Raw genomic sequence first — 19,174 nt, forward strand, 5'->3', positions numbered from 1 at the left:
GTGTTGATCTGTCCTCCGTCCGAGCAGGCGCTGCGTCCTTCCATGGGAGTATTCCCGGGAAGCGCGTCCAGCCCCTCGGACGACTCGACCTTCCCGTCTGCTTCGGAACACCCTCCAACTTCCGAAGGGAGACTCTGACGTTCGAGGTGGTCGGGTTCCGAGGAACCTACCACGCGGTACTGGGAAGGCCATGCTACGCGAAGTTCATGGCCGTCCCCAACTACACCTACCTGAAGCTCAAGATGCCGGGCCCCAACGGGGTCGTCACCGTCGGCCCCATGTACAAGCACGCGTTCGAATGCGACGTGGAGTGCGTGGAGTACGCCGAGGCCCTCGCCGAATCCGAGGCCCTCATCGCCGACCTGGAAAGCCTCTCTAAGGAGGTGCCAGACGTGAAGCGTCACGCCGGCAACTTCGAGCCAGTGGAGACGGTTAAGGCCGTCCCCCTCGACCCCAGTGGCGACACATCCAAGCAGATCCGGATCGGCTCCGGGCTCGACCCCAAATAGGAAGCAGTGCTCGTTGACTTTCTCCGCACAAACGCCGACGTCTTTGTGTGGAGTCCCTCGGACATGCCCGGCATACCGAGGGATGTCGCCGAGCACTCGCTGGACATTCGAGCCGGAGCCCGACCCGTCAAGCAGCCTCTGCACCGATTCGACGAGGAGAAGCGCAGAGCGATAGGCGAGGAGATCCACAAGCTAATGACAGCAGGGTTCATCAGAGAGGTATTCCATCCCGAATGGCGTGCCAACCCTGTGCTTGTGAGAAAGAAAGGGGGGAAATGGCGGATGTGTGTAGACTACACTGGTCTCAACAAAGCATGTCCGAAGGTTCCCTACCCTCTGCCTCGCATCGATCAGATCGTGGATTCCACTGCTGGATGCGAGACCCTGTCTTTCCTCGATGCCTACTCAGGGTATCATCAAATCAGGATGAAAGAGTCCGATCAGATCGCGACCTCTTTCATCACGCCCTTCGGCATGTACTGCTATGTCACCATGCCGTTTGGCTTGAGGAATGCGGGCGCGACGTACCAGCGGTGCATGAACCATGTGTTCGGCGAACACATTGGGCGCATGGTCGAGGCCTACGTCGATGACATCGTAGTCAAGACGAGGAAAGCTTCCAACCTCCTTTTCGACCTTGAAGTGACATTCCGGTGTCTCAAGGCGAAAGGCGTCAAGCTCAATCCTGAGAAGTGTGTCTTCGGGGTGCCCCGAGGCATGCTCTTGGGGTTCATCGTCTCCGAGCGGGGCATCGAAGCCAACCCAGAGAAGATTGCAGCCATCACCAGCATGGGGCCCATCAAGGACTTGAAAGGTGTACAGAGGGTCATGGGATGCCTCGCGGCTCTGAGCCGCTTCATCTCACGCCTCGACGAAAGAGGTCTGCCTCTGTACCGCCTCTTAAGGAAGGCCGAGTGCTTCACTTGGACCCCTGAGGCCGAGGAAGCTCTCGGGAACTTGAAGGCGCTCCTCACAAAAGCGCCTATCTTGGTGCCTCCAGCTGCCGGAGAAGCCCTCTTGGTCTACGTCGCCGCGACCACTCAGGTGGTCAGCGCCGCGATTGTGGTCGAGAGGCAAGAAGAGGGGCATGCATTGCCCGTTCAGAGGCTAGTTTACTTCGTTAGCGAGGTACTGTCCGAAACCAAGATCCGCTACCCACAAGTTCAGAAGCTGTTGTATGCGGTGATCCTGACGCGGCGGAAGATGCGACACTACTTCGAGTCTCATCCGGTAACTATGGTGTCATCCTTCCCCCTGGGGGACATCATCCAGTGCCGAGAGGCCTCGAGCAGGATTGCAAAGTGGGCGGTGGAAATCATGGGCGAGACAATCTCGTTCGCCCCTCGGAAGGCCATCAAGTCCCAGGTCTTGGCGGACTTCATAGCCGAATGGGTCGATACCCAGCTACCGACAGCTCCAATCCAACCGGAGCTTTGGACCATGTTTTTCGACGGGTCGCTGATGAAGACGGGAGCCGGCGCAGGCCTACTCTTCATCTCGCTCCTCGGGAAACACCTACGCTATGTGCTACGCCTCCATTTCCCGGCGTCCAACAATGTGGCTGAGTATGAGGCTCTGGTCAATGGGTTGCGGATCGCGATCGAGCTAGGGGTCCGGCGCCTCGACGCCCGCTGTGACTCGCAGCTCGTCATCGACCAAGTCATGAAGAACTCCCACTGCCGCGACCCGAAGATGGAGGCCTACTGCGATGAGGTTCGGCGCCTGGAAGACAAGTTCTACGGGCTCGAGCTTAACCACATCGCTCGGCGCTACAACGAGACTGCGGATGAGCTGGCTAAAATAGCCTCGGGGCGAACAACGGTTCCCCTGGACGTCTTCTCCCGGGATCTGCATCAACCCTCCGTCAAGATCGATGACCCGCCCGAGCCTGAGGCGCCCTCGACCCAGTTCGAGGTACCCTCGGTCCAGCCCGAGGTACCCTCGGCACAGCCCGAGGCACCCTCAGCTCGGCTCGAGGCGCCTTCAGTTCAGCCCGAGGTACCCTCGGGCTCCGAGGGGGAGGCACTGCGCATCGAGGAGGAGCAAAGCGGGGCCACGCCTGATCGAAACTAGCAGACCCCGTACCTGCAGTATCTCCAACAAGGAGAGCTACCCCTCGACCGAGCCGAGGCTCGGCGGGTGGCACGGCGCGCCAAGTCATTCGTCTTGCTGGGCGATGAGAAGGAGCTCTACCACCGCAGCCCCTCAGGCATCCTCCAGCGATGCATCTCCGTCGCCGAAGGTCAGGAACTCCTGCGGGAGATACACTCGGGGGCTTGCGGCCATCACGCAGCACCTCGAGCCCTTGTCGGGAATGCTTTCCGACAAGGATTCTACTGGCCGACGGCGGTGGCCGACGCCATTAGAATCGTCCGCACCTGCGAAGGGTGTCAATTCTATGCGAAGCAGACCCACCTGCCCGCTCAGGCTCTGCAGACGATACCCATCACCTGGCCCTTTGCTGTGTGGGGTCTGGACCTCGTCGGCCCCTTGCAGAAGGCGCCCGGTGGCTACACGCACCTGCTGGTCGCCATCGACAAATTCTCCAAGTGGATCGAGGTCCGACCTCTGAACAGCATCAGGTCCGAGCAGGCGGTGGCGTTCTTCACCAACATCATCCATCGCTTCGGGGTCCTGAACTCCATCATCACCGACAACGGCACCCAGTTCACCGGCAGAAAGTTCTTGGATTTCTGCGAGGATCACCACATCCGGGTGGACTGGGCCGCCGTGGCTCATCCCATGTCAAATGGGCAAGTAGAGCGTGCCAACGGCATGATTCTACAAGGGCTCAAGCCTCAGATTTACAACGACCTCAACAAGTTCGGCAAGCGATGGATGAAGGAACTCCCCTCGGTGGTCTGGAGCCTGAGGACCACGCCGAGCCGAGCCACAGGTTTCACGCCGTTCTTCCTAGTCTATGGGGCCGAGGCCGTCTTGCCCACAGACCTGGAATACGGCTCCCCGAGGACGAGGGCCTACAGCGATCAAAGCAACCAAGCCAGCCGAGAAGACTCGCTGGACCAGCTGGAAGAGGCTCGGGACAAGGCCTTACTACACTCGGCGCGGTACCAGCAGTCCCTGCGACGCTACCACGCCCGAGGGGTCCGGTCCCGAGACCTCTAGGTAGGCGACCTGGTGCTTCGGCTGCGACAAGACCCCCGAGGGAGGCACAAGCTCACGCCCCCCTGGGAGGGACCGTTCGTCATCGCCAAGGTTCTGAAACCCGGAACGTACAAGCTGGCCAACAGCCAAGGCGAGGTCTACGGCAACGCTTGGAACATCCAACAGCTACGTCGCTTCTACCCTTAAAATATTTTCAAATCGTTCATATACCTCGCACCCACGCAAAGTTTAGTCATCAAGGAAGGGTCGGCCTCGCCTCGGCAAAGCCCGACCCTCCCTCGGGGGCTAAAAGGGGGGCAACCCCCTCTGCGTCGAAATTTTCCTCGAAAAAAGATCTCTTCTGCCAGAATATCTTTCGTGCTTTTTGACTACTTCGAAAAGTGGATCCTGAAAACGACGGAGTACACGTAAGCAGCCAAGGCTGACCGAGCCGAGGGACTCCTACGCCTCCGGGATACGGATACCTCACTCATCACCTTCTGCGATAAGTAACTCACGTTCGGATAAGTGATTCCGCGGACCGAACAAGTCTTCACGTTTGGAAGCTCTTCTGCCGAAGCGATCCTTCGAGCCTTCTCGACTGAGTCGATGACAGAGCCTCATGGACGGGTGGAAGTGCGCGTAAGCGGCAAGGCCGACCGAGCCGAGGGACTCCCACGCCTCCGGGATACGGATACCTCACTCATCACCTTCCGTGAGAAGCAACTCTCGCTCGCACAAACATCCCTGTTGCCGACAAAAAAGTCCAGATACTTGAAACAAGAGGAAAAGAGACGCAGCTTTACAACGCAGCGAGGGTGTGTGTTCTGGCCTCGGCGACCGCAGAAGGCACACGCTACAAGACAATCTGATCCTGCAGGCTCGGGTCTTGACACTGGAAGGGGGCAGCAGCACCCTCGGCATCGATGACACCTTCGGCGAGGTCCGACCTAGCCTCGGACGGCGACGCGGTCCAAGGATCTCCGCTCTAAAGGACGACGTCATCGCCACGCCCGGGCAATTGCTGCCTGGGTCTTCTCCGGGAATCCGGCCCGAGCAGGCGGCTCGGTCGGTCACTCTGGGGCCTCGGCCAACCATCTTCCAAGGGCGCCGGCCCGACCCGAGGCCTCGGCTGGTCAACTCCGGCGTCGGTCCCACCAGCGGACAACCCGGCTAGGCTCCGGCCAACCAGGTTTCATTTTTGAGCCAAGCTCACTGTAGGACTACGGGGAGGCTACGCTAGCGCAAAACAAAATTTTTCATCCCCATAATACCAAGAACTACTGCGGTTATAGGTCATGGAATTACCACTAGACGCGCAGAGCAGCGGAAGACGTCTCGATGTAGACGAACGCGTCGAGCAGTGCCGTGCAGTCGCCGGCGTCCTTCACGTCCTCGCACGGTTCGCCCAAGTGCTCCAGATGTAGCACCTTCGAGGTATCCACACGTACAGGGAGGAAGCGCCGCGTACCGAACTGCTAGGTTCGCGACGGCGGCTTGGCGAGGGCGAGAGGTGGGCGGCGGCTGTTAGTTCGCTGGTGGCGAATTAGGTTATCCTTAACCGCGCCCCCGCCCCTCAATATATAGGCGTTATGGTGGGCTTCTGACGCCGAGGCCCATCATTAACCCTAAAGCCCAGTCTAATTTTGGATCTAATCCGAATTAGGCTTCCTTCCCCTTAAGTGTGTGACCCTATAGGTTCACGTACAAATAGACATAGCCCGAGTACTCTTACTTGGCCCAATAATTGACAGCGGCCTCTAGCAAGACATGTCAACTCCTATGTGTACGTAAAGATCATATCAGACGAACCATTGCGACATTAAGTACATGCTGTTCCCTTTGTCTCACGATATTTGGTCTGGCTCTAAGCTGACCTCTCTTTCTCGATACTGTGAATTGGAATCCTTTCAATGGTTAACTCTTAACCCTAGCACGGCCATGCATTTCTTGATCCAATCACTCGAGGGGCCCAGAGATATCTCTCTCACAAAGAGAGGGACAAATTCCATCTTGACTGACCATGCCTCATAGCATGCTTCCTGACAAACCCAAAACTACCTTTATAACTACCCAGTTACGGGATAGCGTTTGATAGTCCCTAAGTAAGTCAATTCACATCTTGAGAACATGCGACAATCTCAGGTCTAAGGATACAGTATTCATGTTGCAAGAAGAGAACTATATTACAATATCTCACGTTGGGTCGGTCCAGCCTCATGTCATACATGCGCCCACATTATTAGTTTAACATCTCCATGTTCATGACTTGTGAAATATAGTCATCAACTAATACATGTGCTAGTCATCGACTCTGACTAGGGACATCATTTAGAATAACCATATAAGTAAAGAATCTCACAAACAATTCACATAATTGCTAATCAATACAAGGTGCCTTCCATGGATATTCAATTAAGCAATATATATATCATGGATACAAAGAAATATGCTCATCTCTATGATTATCTCTAGGGCATATTTCTAACAGTCTCCCACTTGCACTAGAGTTAATCTAGAAGATATCTAATACCCATAGATCTCACGTGTGCCTCATGCTTAGGTTGTGGAAGAGGTTTTGTCAAAGGATCAGCAACATTCAAATCCGTATGTATTTTGCATATCTTTATCTCACCCCGCCTAATGAATTCCCGTATGAGGTGAAACTTCCGCAGTACGTGTTTGTTTTTCTGGTGGTTCCTTGGCTCCTTAGCTTGCGCAATAGCCCCATTGTTGTCACAGTAGAGGTTCAATGGGCTAGATGCATTAGGAAACACACCAAGCTCGATGAGGAACTTCCTTATCCAAACACCTTCCTTCGCAGATTCAGAAGCTGCAATGTACTCGACTTCTGTTGTAGAATCAGTCACAGTCTCCTGTTTTGGAACTCTTCCAACTAACAGCACCATCATTTATTGTGAACACAAAACCTGATTGCGATTTTAACTCGTCTGGGTCAGTTTGGAAGCTAGCATCGGTGTAACCAGTTACAACGAGCTCCTCCTTACCCCCATATACCAGGAACATATCTTTAGTCCTTCTTAAGTACTTAAGAATGCCTTTTACCGCTGTCCAGTGATCCTCACCTGGATCAGCCTGGTATCTACTCGTAGCACTTATAGCGTATGAAACATCTGGGCGTGTACTTATCATGGCATACATGATTGATCCAATCGCCGAGGCGTATGGTACCTTACTCATGCGCTCTCGCTCATTAGCCGTCGCAGGACATTGCATCTGGCTAAGGTGTTTACCATGTGACATAGGTATGAAACCTTTCTTGGACTGTTCCATGTTGAACCGTTTCAAAACCTTGTCAATGTACGTATCTTGACTTAATCCTATAAGCCTCTTCGACCTATCTCTATAGATCCTTATGCCCAAAATATATGCTGCTTCCCCTAAGTCCTTCATAGAAAAACTCTTTTTCAGTGAAGCCTTGACGGACTCCAGCATAGGAATGTCATTCCCAATCAATAATATGTCATCCACATACAAGATCAGAAATACAACAGCGCTCCCACTTTCCTTCTTGTAAACACAAGCTTCTTCTTCATTCTGATGAAAACCAAGCCCTTTGATCACTTCATCAAAACGAATGTTCCAACTCCGAGATGCTTGCTTCAACCCATAAATGGATTTCTGAAGTTTGCATATCTTTCCAGCATTGATCGGATCGACAAAACCCTCGGGCTGTATCATATACACGTCCTCATCAAGGTTTCCATTAAGGAAAGCTGTTTTGACATCCATCTGCCAAATCTCATAATCGAAATATGCGGCAATAGCTAGAATGATCCAAATAGATTTAAGCATCGCTACTGGCGAGAATGTCTCGTCATAGTCAACTCCTTGAACTTGTCGAAAACCCTTTGCAACAAGTCGAGCCTTATAGATGTGAATATTTCCATCCATGTCTTTCTTCTTCTTATAGATCCATTTGCATTCTATAGGTCTAACACCATCAGGCGGGTCAACCAAGTTCCAAACTTGATTTTCTCCCATGGAATCTATCTCGGATCTCATGGCGACATGCCATTTCTCGGAATCTGGGTCCATCATCGCTTCTGAATATGTTGCAGGTTCGTCGTTGTCTAACAACAACACTTCCCCATTGCCCAACAATAGCACTTCTCCTCGTGCCTCGCGAAGCCTTGCTGACCTTCGTGGTTGTGATGGTGTTTCTCTTGCCATAGACGTCTCAACTTGTTCTGCTACATTAGCATCGCTTGTTGAATCTTGTCCCACTGGCTCATCCTGAACTTCTTCAAGATACACCTTTTGTTTACTTTTCTCTCTTTTGAGAAACTCTTTCTCTAAGAACACACCGTTCCGGGCGACAAACACTTTGCCCTCTGACCGGTGGTAAAAGTAATATCCCAAAGTTTCCTTTGGATATCCCACGAACATGCACTTGTCCGATTTTGGAGTGAGTTTATCTGACTGTAGTCGCTTGACGTAAACCTCACAACCCCAAATCTTCAGAAAAGACAAGCTGGGAGTCTTCCCAGTCCACATCTCATATGGTGTCTTAACTACGGACTTAGACGGTACCCTATTTAGTGTGAAAGCTGCTGTTTCTAGAGTGTATCCCCAAAACGACAAAGGTAGGTCCGACTGGCTCATCATTGATCGAACCATATCCAATAAAGTCCGATTACGTCGCTCAGACACGCCATTCCTCTGAGGCGTTCCAGGCGGCGTAAGCTGTGGAACAATTCCACAACTCTTTAGATGATTGCTAAACTCATGACTCAAATATTCACCACCACGATCTGATCGCAGTGCTTTAATTTTCTTGCCACGCTGATTTTCTACTTCATTCTGAAACTCTTTGAACTTTTCTAAGGATTCAGACTTGTGTTTCATTAAGTAGACATACCCATATCTACTAAAATCATCAGTGAAGGTTATGAAGTATTGGAATCCTCCCCTAGCTGTCGTACTCATTGGTCCGCACACATCAGTATGTATGAGTTCCAATAAATCTAACGTCCTCTCCGGTAAACCCGTGAAGGGCGCCTTGGTCATCTTACCAAGTAAGCAAGCTTCACATGTCTCGTATGATTCAAAATCAAACGAAGTTAAAAGCCCATCAGAATGAAGCTTCTTCATGCGATTCTCACTTATATGACCCAAACGACAGTGCCACATGTAGGTAGGACTTAAATCATTAGGCCGAGGCCTTTTAGCACTAATATTACAGATAGGTGCATCATCAAGATTTAAAATGAATAACCCATTCATAATGGATGCAAAAGCCACAAACATGCCATTCTTAGAGATCACACAACCATTGTTTTCACTCGCAAATGAATAACCATCCTTCATCAAACATGAAGGAGACATAATGTTTCGACTCATACTAGGAACTAGATAACAATTATTTAACTCCAAAATAAATCCTGATGGGAGGTGGAGTTGCATCGTCCCGACGGTCAACGCAGCAACTCTTGCATTATTGCCTACCCGGAAATCAACTTCTCCTCTTTTCACGCTTCTACTTCTTATCATTCCCTGCATCGAATTGCAAATATGGGCAACCGATCCGGTATCAAATACCCAAGAATTAATATAAGAATCAGCAAGAAAAATTTCTGTAATGTGAATAGCAAGTGTACCTGCTGCGGCTGTACCCTTACCGCCGCGATCCTTAATAGAGGCCAAGTACTGCTTGCAATTCCTTTTCCAGTGACCAAGTTCTTTGCAATAAAAGCACTCTGCATCTGCAGCTGGTCCAGCCTTGGGCTTTTGATTGGGCTTGGATACTGTATCCTTTCCCTTGCCCTTCTTCTTTTGAGACTTACCCTTCTTCTTAAAGTTGGGTTTGTTTTGGACCGCCATCACATGGCCGCTGCTGGCAGCACTTTTCTTTATGTCCCCCTCTGCAGTTTTCAGCATGCCACATAGTTCATTGAGGCCCCTCTCCGCCCCATGCATATGGTAGTTCGTGATGAAGTTTCCATAGCTGGGCGGAAGAGATGCCAAAATGAAGTCAGTGGCCAACTCTTGGCTTATTGGGAAGCCTAGCTTCTCCAACCTCTGACTGTAACCAACCATTTTGATTACATGTGGCCCAACTGCTGCGCCTTCTGCTAGCTTGCATTCCAGAAAGGCTTTGGACACATTGAACCTTTCAGTCCTAGCCTGAGTCTGGAACATATCCTTGAGCGCCACGATCATATCGTACACCTCATGGTTTGTCTCAAACTGCATCTGGAGCTCAGGCTCCATGCAAGCAAGCATTAGGCAACTCACTTCAAGATTAGCATCCATTGCTTTCTTGTAAGCGGTTTTAGCTGCAGCAGTTGCATTTTCACCAGGATCCTCTGGCAGTGGGGTGTCTAGAACGTCTTCCTTTTTTTCAGCCCTGAGAACAATTCTCAGGTTACGGATCCAATCCGTATAGTTTGTTCCATTTAACTTATCCTTTTCAAGAATTGATCGCAAAGTAAATGTTGGTGTGCTAGGTGCCATCTACAACAAAATAATGCAAAATACTAAGACAAAAATATCCATGACAGAGTAAATCATATTAAACATTTAATAGTCTACTCCCACTAAAATCAATATCCCTCGATTGATACTTAGTGATTCAGAACCCACAACTAACAAGTCTACTAGTGAGCTTTAGCATCACCGCTAGAAGACAAGGTAGATCGGTAAGCAACTCCTTGCTAATCATATCATATATATGACTCCTGTTGTTGGGTGACATCTCTATGTCTCGGCTCCCAACCTTATGCCTCAAAGTCCTTAACCATTAAGCTGACTTTGTTTAAGTTAACCAACCCTTTCTGCAGTTCGTATCCGATACAAACCTATCTAGTCAAGGAAAACTGGTGGCACCCTAATTTCATAGACCCACCACCAATTGTACAAGACTTATGATAGTGCAAGGTTTGGAGAGGCATTAAAGCTTAAACATTTATGAGGGATCGTCCTACTTATAACATCGCACGCAAGGACATATATGCAATATGAACAAGTAGAACAATAAGAATGGCATTCACACAACAGTTGTGATTCGGTATGGCTTGTTTTCACATGGTGATCTCCATCTCCAATAATCTGTCCATCACGATGATCTCCATCTCCATGATATAGGTATGCCATCCTCCAGGTGATGAGTCCTTCAAGACCTATCTAACGTATGCTGGTAAACAAATTACATATACGCTTTGGATCATCACATGTTGACACGCAGGTCATTACATTAAATTTGGACAATACATGTGGCTCCAGCCGTATTGCCCTGGTCACGACACGCAGGTCATGAATAATTTGTTAACATGCATCACATACACATAATAGCCATACCGATCACATGTCCTGCAAAAACAGGTTAGACAAACACGTTTCTATACGTTCGCCACTACAGCAGATAGCCACGGCGGTCCCATGCATCGTATGTATGGAAATTCCACTTTCGACCCGAAGAAGATTACACTCATGACGTCGATCTGTTGCGTCAATCTGCTGGTTGCGTACGCAGTTAGCCCCGATGGTGATTCCAGCCGGTAGGGGCAAGTCGCGCATACAACAGAGAAGGACGAACTGATCTCTCCAGTCATATCCGATGTAATCTACTTCAACCCTTTATTACCAATTGATCTAATCAAACCATGCATCAAGTAGATCCATCACATGAACCTAGATCCAGACCTAAAACTTACGCAGAACCTGCCTTTGATACCACTGTAGGACTACGGGGAGGCTACGCTAGCGCAAAACAAAATTTTTCATCCCCATAATACCAAGAACTACTGCGGTTATAGGTCATGGAATTACCACTAGACGCGCAGAGCAGCGGAAGACGTCTCGATGTAGACGAACGCGTCGAGCAGTGCCGTGCAGTCGCCGGCGTCCTTCACGTCCTCGCACGGTTCGCCCAAGTGCTCCAGATGTAGCACCTCCGAGGTATCCACACGTACAGGGAGGAAGCGCCGCGTACCGAACTGCTAGGTTCGCGACGGCGGCTTGGCGAGGGCGAGAGGTGGGCGGCGGCTGTTAGTTCGCTGGTGGCGAATTAGGTTATCCTTAACCGCGCCCCCGCCCCTCAATATATAGGCGTTATGGTGGGCTTCTGACGCCGAGGCCCATCATTAACCCTAAAGCCCAGTCTAATTTTGGATCTAATCCGAATTAGGCTTCCTTCCCCTTAAGTGTGTGACCCTATAGGTTCACGTACAAATAGACATAGCCCGAGTACTCTTACTTGGCCCAATAATTGACAGCGGCCTCTAGCAAGACATGTCAACTCCTATGTGTACGTAAAGATCATATCAGACGAACCATTGCGACATTAAGTACATGCTGTTCCCTTTGTCTCACGATATTTGGTCTGGCTCTAAGCTGACCTCTCTTTCTCGATACTGTGAATTGGAATCCTTTCAATGGTTAACTCTTAACCCTAGCACAGCCATGCATTTCTTGATCCAATCACTCGAGGGGCCCAGAGATATCTCTCTCACAAAGAGAGGGACAAATTCCATCTTGACTGACCATGCCTCATAGCATGCTTCCTGACAAACCCAAAACTACCTTTATAACTACCCAGTTACGGGATAGCGTTTGATAGTCCCTAAGTAAGTCAATTCACATCTTGAGAACATGCGACAATCTCAGGTCTAAGGATACAGTATTCATGTTGCAAGAAGAGAACTATATTACAATATCTCACGTTGGGTCGGTCCAGCCTCATGTCATACATGCGCCCACATTATTAGTTTAACATCTCCATGTTCATGACTTGTGAAATATAGTCATCAACTAATACATGTGCTAGTCATCGACTCTGACTAGGGACATCATTTAGAATAACCATATAAGTAAAGAATCTCACAAACAATTCACATAATTGCTAATCAATACAAGGTGCCTTCCATGGATATTCAATTAAGCAATATATATATCATGGATACAAAGAAATATGCTCATCTCTATGATTATCTCTAGGGCATATTTCTAACACTCACGTCCCATCCGGGGGCAGCGAGAGAACCCCCTCTCACGGCGTGAAGACAACGCGCCCGTGATCCGTTCCTCGAACGGCTCGCGCACGCGCAACGGCAGCCCCGCCAACCACTCGCCCCGTCGCATTAACTCCGCGGCGGGACAGGCGGCGCCTCTGGCAGGAGAAGCGGGCGACGCTTCGCCTTCGCCGTAATAACCGCGCCAAAAAAGGTACGCCGCGTCATTCGATTTCACATCCTTTTCCTTTTTTCCTCTTTCTCTCTCTCTCTCTCTTGCAACAGGAACCGGGAAAGGGGGATACCCCGAAAAGGATCCTTCCCCGTGAAGGAACCAGGCTCCGAGCCTCCCTACTGATCAGAGGTTCGAAGGCTGGCCCCCGAAGGGTTCGACAGCCGCCTCAGATCGCGTGGGCCCTACACCCACTACTGGTCAGAGGTTCGAAGGCCGGCCCCCCCGAAGGGTTCCACGGCCGCCTCAGGCTACTCGGGCTCCGCGCCCATTACTGATCAGGGGTTCGAAGGCTGGCCCCCGAAGGGTTCGCAGCCGCCTCAGACGCCGAGCGAGGGATGACCAGGGGTACGTTCGATACATAACCGAGGCTTGGGCTGTGCTCCCGAGGTACCCTAGGACATTTCCGAGACCAGCGGGAGCGATCTTGTAACAGAATCCCATCGGAGGGAGGCATCAAGCCCTCGGACCCCGTCGCCAGGGGACCGGGTCCGGCAGGTCACCCGTAGGTACTTTTGGGCGTGCCTCTGGGCCCCTAGCCGACCCCTAACGAACGGGGCACGGACGTCCACTCGGATTACCCGCTCGCAGCTCACCGGAGACACCATGTTCGGCGCCCATCGAGGGCAACATGGCGCTTCCCCCCCTCCTCCTTGCGGAAAGGCGACGCAGGGGCGTATGTAAAAAAGCCGAGTCTGTCCCTGATCGCCCTCTCGCCCAGTGCAGAGGCTCGGGGGCTGCTCTCGCAAACCCGGCTCCGGCCGAACCGTTGACAGCGTCAACATACCAGCCCGAGAACTTGGGACCCGACCGTACACCCGGGCTACGGCCAGCTCGCATGAGGGAACGACTAGACCAGCCGAAGCATTACGCGAGGCATTAAGACCTCAAGGAGTGAAACCACTCCTCCGAGGCCTCGGGGGCTACACCCGGCGGGTGCGCTCGCACGCACCCACCGGAACAAAATGCAACCGAGAAAGGCTGGTCCCCTTGCAAAAAAGTGCGACGAAAGCCTCCAAGCGAGTGCTAACACTCCCTTCGAGGCTCGGGGGCTACTGTCGGGGACCATAATTAGGGGTACCCTCAAGGCTCCTAATTCTCAGCTGGTAACCCCCATCAGCATAAAACTGCTAAGGCCTGATGGGTGCGATTAAGTCAGGGATCAGTCCGTTCGAGCGACTCGATCACGCCTCGCCCGAGCCTAGCCTCGGACAAGGGTAGCCGACCCCGGAGGATTTCTGTCTCGCCCGAGGCCCCCCTCCGACGGCGAACATATTTCCAGCTTGCCCAAGGCCCTGCCTTCGCTAAGAAGCAACCCTGACTAAATCGCCGCACCGACCGACCAAATCGAAGGAGCATTTAATGCAAAGGTGGCCTGACACCCCTATCCTGACATGTGCCCCCCGGCAGAGCCGAAGTGACCGCCGTCACTTCGCCGCTCCACTAACCGGCCTGACAGAAGGACAGCGCCGCCTGCGCCGCGCCGACTGCAGTGCCACTTGATAGAGTGAGACTGACAGGCAGTCAGGTCCTGCAGAAGGCACCACAGGAAACTCCGCTCGGCCCGACCCAGGGCTCGGACTCGGGCTAAGTCCCGGAAGACGGCGAACTCCGCTCCGCCCGACCCAGGGCTCGAACTCGGGCTCAGCCCCGGAAGACGGTGAACTCCGCTCCGCCCGACCCAGGGCTCGGACTCGGGCTAAGTCCCGGAAGACGGCGAACTCCGCTCCGCCCGACCCAGGGCTCGGACTCGGGCTAAGTCCCAGAAGACGGCGAACTCTGCTCCGCCCGACCCAGGGCTCGGACTCGGGCTCAGCCCCAGAAGACGACGATCTCCGCTTCGCCCGACCCCAGGGCTCGGACTCCGCCCTGGCCTCAGCCGACGACCTCCGCCTCGCCCGACCAGGGGCTCGGACTCGACCTCGGCCACGGAAGACAGACTCGACCTCGGCTTCAGAGGAGCTTCCACCTCGCCCAACCTAGGGCGCAGACCAGCCACGTCAATGGGAGGCGCCATCATCGCCCTACCCCAAGCTGACTCGGGCCGCAGGAAACAAGACCGGCGTCCCATCTGGCTAGCTCCGCCAGATAGGCAATGATGGCGTCCCGCATGCTCTGTGACGACGGCGGCTCTCAGCCCCCTTACGGAAGCAAGAAGACGTCAGCAAGGACCCAACCGCTCCGACAGCTGTCCCTCCGCCAGGCTCCATCGCTCCTCCGACGGCCACGACATCACACCAGCTGGGTGCCAAAATCTCTCCGGCTGCCACGACAGCATGTACTTAGGGCGCTAGCTCTCCCCCGCTAGACACGTAGCACTCTGCTACACCCCCGTTGTACGCCTGGATCCTCTCCTTACGCCTATAAAAGGAAGGACCAGGGCCCTCTTAGAGAGGGTTGGCCGCGCGGGGACGAGGACGAGACAGGCGCTCTCTTGGGGCCGCTCGCTTCCCTCTCCCGCGTGGACGCTTGTAACCCCCTACTGCAAGCGCACCCGACCTGGGCGCGGGACGAACACGAAGGCCGCGGGATTCCCACCTCTCTCACGCCGGTCTCCGGCCGCCTCGCTTCTCCCCCCTTCGCGCTCGCCCTCGCGCTCGACCCATCTGGGCTGGGGCACGCGGCGACACTCACTCGTCGGCCCAAGGGACCCCCCGGTCTCAGAACGCCGACATATAAGTAAAGCTTAAATACTAACAGTATTTGGTGTAACAGATTCATCGGCCCGAAGAACCTCATCAATCAATTCTCCAAATGTAGCAGCTAGATTGGACTGCTTTGTACCAATAGTATTCAAACATTGCTTGATAGAGGCAAATATTTTGCCAACCTCTAAGTCATAATCAATCAACGTAGCTTGGAACTTCTGGCGTTGATGTACAGGAAGCATTTGAATCTTATTTGCCATCAAGTCTTGCATAAGAGGGATCTGGATGATTATATTGGGAAGTCGATCATGTTGATTTGGGTCTTCATCAAAAGTTTCTGGCCTCATAGGAAACTGAAGTAAAAAAAAGATAATAATGATATGATAAGTATGGTAAAGCAACAGACAAACAAAGATCATAGTGGGTATATGACCTAACCTCAATCTGGCAAGTAGTTGGCGATTTTGAGACGTAACATGTCTCACTGCTGCTACGAAACTGATGAAATAGGATCAAAATTAATAATTATGTATATGGATTGACGCATGGCATGAATTGATATCGTTATATGACTACTAAAATCAAGATGTGTATTCCAACTAAGAAAGAAAAGAAGACCACAAACTATATTTCAAACCATCCAGCCATGCATACTGCAAGTTTCAGCTTCCATATACAAGGATAGCAATCCTGACACCTCTTATTTATCAGTTTATTCTAAATGTAATATAGATTTGATAGGGAGCCATATTATAGTAAACGCAAGCAAACATTTCTACATGAATATATACTTTCAGTGGCTGTTTGCTTGGGATCCCTAGGAAACCTGCCAGGCATATTATAGTGAACGCAAGAAAACATTTCGACATGAATATATACTTTCAGTGGCTGTTTGCTTGGGATCCCTAGGAAACCTGCCAGGCACAGGCAGTGCTCCCAGGCGCACAATTTCATCTGCCTGGGGTCATGATCAATGCCTGGCAGATCCCAATCAAACAGACAAATAGTCCCTCACCACACCCATTTGCAGTACTGTTCATGGCTCGAGTTTGATCAGAATATTTACTTTACAAAGAAAATGCAAGAATGCGCAATAACATCCAGTAAGATGAGTCAAGCAAATCCATGCAGTAGTACTAGTCTACTAGAGGGTAATTATATAATATCTAAGACAAAGTTAATCATAAATGGTGCTCCCAAAAATTATTACTTTGGATCAAGTTGGTAACCCAACCATAGAGTTTTTTTTTCAGAAAGGGCTACTTAATATTTTATAACTTGTACTATGTCAGGTTTGAGTGTAAAGACATAATGCACATTTTGGGTTCAAAGGTACAAGCTAACTAATAGGCTATGAAACTGATGAAACGGAATCAAAATTAATAATTATGTAACTAGTTGTAAATAACATTGTTATAAAGAATAGGAAAAATATGATAGAAGAAATGAAGACTCACAGGGCAAACACCAAATGGTTCACCACCCTGGCGAGGCTTCCGCTTATCGGCCATTGACAACGCCCTTATAATATTCTTATTAAAATACTTTATGCGTGGAGTGCTATTTTTGTTGTTTAGAGCAGCAGCATGATGCAAATGATCCAAATAATACAGCTACATAATATAAATATTTCATGAGAGTCATATACAAATGAACGTAAACACATAATATGTCTATGTATTTTCAAATTGCAAATGAATAATCTAATAAAAGATTTGACAACTTAATTTTGAAACTTACAAGAACAATGATGGAACAGCCATATATCGTCGCCGACACATTGTTAATGCTCCTGTTGTGCCATCTCTGGGCAGCCTCACATAAGTCACTAAAAATTAGATGGCACCAATCAATTTGAGGGAATCGCTCCATTTCTTCTGTAAGTACAACCTCATTGAAAGAAATAGGCCAGCTAGCTGTTGGGAATAGCAGCCGGTTGAAGAGAATGAGAAAAAACATTTGATAGAAAGATCATCATCCTGGCCTAGCCTCAATCTGTCTTGGAGCTTTGAAATAACAAACTCATCCTTGCTAATATTCAATGAGGCCCGAAGTGTTGCCGCAGCGTTCGCTTCATTAATATTAAGGGGCTTTCCACCACCCAAATTTGGAAGACCCAATATCTGATGGACAGTCTGCTTGGTGATTTTGAGTTCTTTGTCTGGACCAATACGAAGAGTCATGTCCCTGGGGTCTAGCTTCTGCATGAGCCAACAGAGAAGTGTTCGACATCCAATTGCATCAATTGTCATGTCAAGAATACTAGAAAATCCTTTTCTGACTATAGCTTGACGTTGCCTTTCATTCAATATCTGAATGGACGCAAGAACATCTCCTAGGTTGCATCTGATGTTGAGCTTCTGAAATGAAAAGGTAGATAGATGGATAAATATGTGAATACTTAAATATCACAATTTATGCTTTCTTATTTATACAAAGTTCCTTGTACTATGACTGTTTTGTATTAATGAGCTAAGGTAATGTAGAAAGGTATAACTTTCAGCACATAAGATATGTATTGAGATTAGATGCATGATTAAAATATTGGAAACGGTTAATTTCTGCAATGTTGTAAACTCACCTGCGTCTTATTTGGGGCATCCATTGAGATATTGCACTTCTTTTTGGGTGGCTCAAAGTCATCATCATCATCCACATTAGCATAGCAATGTTTTTAGCAGCAGCTGCAACACCCGTCTTTCTATGCTGCGGAGGATCACCATCAGACGACGTATTTGTAGTGTCTGCCATGTCAGTCGAGCGTGGAATGTCAACACTGAAACATTCTTGACTTGACTCAATGATTAAACGCTTCGGATTGGTTGGGGGTCGATCAACCTTCCGCATTATTGAAACAGCAGCCTGCAAAAGAACAATGTAAAACATATGCGCTTCATTGAGTTAGAACAACATATACACCAATGATTATACGAACTAATTGAAAAAATGTCATTAATTGTGTTTTATGACCCTAACGAAATAAATGTCAACACAGTCAAACATCAAAAAAATTATATCATTGCCTTATAAAAATTGCCATATACATATATGCAAACCAACAGACTGATAATAGAAACAATATTTACTCAAGAAAATGTATATTTATGCAATATTAGTAGTTAATAAGCATCAACATAAATATGTATATATGACTGAATAAACATGCAAACATATGTTCAAATATTATTTCTTTTTTCCTTTATTTTTCCCCTTCTTCTAAACTGAGTGTATTGCCCTTGGTCCCCATCACATCTGTTCGTTCGTTTCTTGACAGGAAATAAAATAGTTTTTTGCATTCCTGAAAAGTGTAAATCTGTGATAGTTTTTAAACCATGTAGTACATTTGTGCATAAAAGAATGTTGCAGATGTTGGATTGATCCATCAAGTAGTATATTTGTTTCTAATTCTCAATACTGAAAATATATCAGTTTATGGAGGTGAAATATTGAAATTAAAACGTGACTAACTATTGTGAATTCAATGTATTGGAGGGATCTGCTCTTGATGCTGGCATATACTATTCACACGGTGAAGAGAAGAAACGAACATACAGATGGGAATTGACAATAGCTACACACTATTACGGTAGAGACATTAGAAAATTTGGCGGCGCCGAATGCTATCAAGAAACGAACGAACAGATGTGATGGGGATTGGGGGCAATACAGTAAGTTTAGGAGAAGGGAAAAATAAAGGAAAATGAAATA

General features: G+C 49.5%; 1 long non-coding RNA gene across 1 annotated transcript in view; it reads right to left on the bottom strand.

Annotated features, from left to right (window-relative positions):
- LOC103640752 (uncharacterized) overlaps positions 1–15,705 on the bottom strand; it is a 35,315-nt gene extending 19,610 nt beyond the window's left edge. The window contains exon 1 of the long non-coding RNA XR_559843.2: positions 15,517–15,705. This is a non-coding gene — a long non-coding RNA (uncharacterized lncRNA). The remainder of the gene's footprint in view (positions 1–15,516) is intronic.
- Between the last annotated feature and the right edge of the window lie 3,469 nt (positions 15,706–19,174).

This window comes from Zea mays, chromosome 10, assembly GCF_902167145.1.
Source record: "Zea mays cultivar B73 chromosome 10, Zm-B73-REFERENCE-NAM-5.0, whole genome shotgun sequence".
In the NCBI taxonomy this organism is placed as follows: domain Eukaryota; kingdom Viridiplantae; phylum Streptophyta; class Magnoliopsida; order Poales; family Poaceae; genus Zea; species Zea mays.